This window comes from Octodon degus, unplaced genomic scaffold (assembly GCF_000260255.1).
Source record: "Octodon degus isolate 3935 unplaced genomic scaffold, OctDeg1.0 scaffold00098, whole genome shotgun sequence".
In the NCBI taxonomy this organism is placed as follows: Eukaryota; Metazoa; Chordata; class Mammalia; order Rodentia; family Octodontidae; genus Octodon; species Octodon degus.
Genome location: NW_004524674.1, coordinates 10,063,382 through 10,065,839, shown reverse-complemented (window position 1 = coordinate 10,065,839; position 2,458 = coordinate 10,063,382). Strand labels below are relative to the sequence as shown.

The 2,458-nt window shown below is 47.0% G+C and overlaps 1 pseudogene; it reads right to left on the bottom strand.

Annotated features, from left to right (window-relative positions):
• Window positions 1-719: 719 nt before the first annotated feature.
• LOC101581448 overlaps window positions 720-2,458 on the bottom strand; it is a 4,714-nt pseudogene continuing 2,975 nt past the window's right edge.

Genomic DNA, 2,458 nt, shown 5'->3' with positions numbered 1-2,458 from the left:
TGCAAATGAAGTCATCTGAACCATTCCTCAGTGGACTATATGGAAAATAGAAAGGAAATGACAAGGCTTATGATTGCTTCTACCATCTTCGCCATAAGAAGTTTCGAAGAATGTTTGAAAATTGAGGAATAATGACAGCAGCCACAGCTACTTTTTGTTAGATACTTATTTTATGCAAATTTAAAAGGCTTTCATACACGTTATCTGAATGAAGCCCCACAAAAAATCTGAAGGAGACAGATTAGGAAACTTGGAGGACCCAGGGAAGACTGACAGCTCCACTCCCAGGTGGGAAGTGGTAGTTGTGCAGAATGCAAAGGGGCACACTGCTGTCATCAATTAAACAGACAAACCCCATCTCTGTGCCTGGAAAATGAACCACAACACACACTCACACACATTTATTATGAGCTTCACATGCAACACTCTGTTGCTTTCTGCCCACTTCACACTAAGTCGCCAAGGTAAGTAATATCTGCCCATCTCTGAGGCGTTTCATGCACACCGCAGCCACATGTAACTCTGAAGTACACATCATGGAAGCACCGCATCTTCAAATCAGGTCCTCTAACTCGAAACTTCAAACTCTACCTGAAAGCTTCCTTACCAAAAACTTCTCCTGTGAGCTTTGGGCACAAACCCCTAGTGCATGTGGAAGGCACTGATGCCTGGTCGCCCCTTCCTCCCCAGGGGCAGAGCTCACAAACCTGGGCCTTCGGCTACACTTCTTCTTGGGCCTCAAGACAGGGATCTGCAGAGGCAGAGCAGAGCACATTCAGTCATCAGCTCCGGTTCCTCATCCAAGAGAAACCCAGTGAGTCTTCAAGTGGGGACAAGGGCACTGATCACTCTCCCTCGGATCGCTCCCTCTGTGACGTGGCACACAGGCAAGGAGAACCAGAGAGCTACACTTACCAGCACTGGTGAGGTCTACTATGTTCTCCTCACTTATTCTTTTCTCTTTAGCTAGTTCTCTAAACCTGTTCTTGACTTCTGGACTCACATCTGGCTCTCGGCCTGTGAGAAGAGTGACAGTGACTTCTATGTCTTACATATTAGTTGTCAAATGTAGTGAAGGGGCTGGGTTCTAGGAGGGTAGGGAAAGCACGGTCCCAGTTGGGTCCCAGATATTTCTCTCTGTTTTCTCACATATTTCTCAGACAGGGCCTCACTATGTCTTCATGCTCCCCTTCAACTCACTATGCAGCCCAGGCAGACATCTCACTTGTGGCGATGCCCCTGTCTCAGCCTCCTGAGTGCTGGGATTACAAGTCTGCACCAGCACACGCAGCCAGTGAGAGAATCCTACATCTTCTCCTCACCAAGTCTAAGGAATTACCAAAAGAAGTGCCTGTCTTCCATGGGAGAGACACTGCAGGATCATTTGAAAGACTGATTTGGGTGTAGGGCTCCTTTCTGTACATTTCTTCCCACCAGAGGGCGAGAGTGAGCAGAAAAAAAAATACTGTACCATAGAGCTCCAGCAGTTGAAAAGGTTCCAAACGCTCCAAGTTCGTGAGGTGAAATATAGTATCGGTATCATAGTCTGTCTCATCTACGTAAAATATATTGTGTCCCTCATCTGTGGAGAAAGCAGAATTCAACTCAGAACTTCCTACACCCACGGAAAGCAATAAAAACTTTTCCTGTTCTATCCCACAAACACTTTCAAATGCATATCTGGAAGAGAAGGGGAGTGAGGATGCCACATGCCTCCTGCTTGCATTCCACTGACTTTGTGAGGCAAGGCCTAAGAAAAGGGATCCTGAGGGACTGACTCCTAGTACACCAAAGCTGCCACAGCAGCAGCAAGCCACCTCCTCTCATCTCCTGTGAGACCAAGTACCCGCCTCTGTCCTCACTACGAGTCTACTGGCCTTGCGTAGATGCGGCCGCAGCACCTGAGCGATGTGCTCAGGCCAGATCGCACGCAGTGCGAACGTGTATCATCAGCTTGCTTTGTTTTTCCTGCTTTTTCCTTTGGTTGAGGAGGGTACCTGTGACTGCATACCATTCTGTGTATGACGGTACTGCGTGCTGGGTACTGGCTTTTGCAAATACACACAGGTATCTCACAAATCCAAGGATGTGAGCCAGGGAGACTGCTCAGCAGCCTAAGCACCTGCCTGGCAAGCATGAGGCCCTAAGTCGATCCCTAGTACAAAAAAGAACACAAATAAAAAACTATCAAATTCAACATTTTGGTTATTAAATGATTCCCAGTTTATTACCAAAATAAATGTTGATCAAGAATTGATGAAGCGATTTTGTGAAGAGACGGAGACTGAGCGGTCGGTGCCGCGTTGCTGACCTCGAGCAGCAGTCAACTCCACGTAGAACCTGGGAGCAGGGGATTTGGAATCGAATCTCTTCTCTCACCTCTCCTGTGAGATTTTTTTGATCTTCAGCTACAGTTTTTGTCACTGTAAGCAACTTTATCATCAAACACAATGGCTAG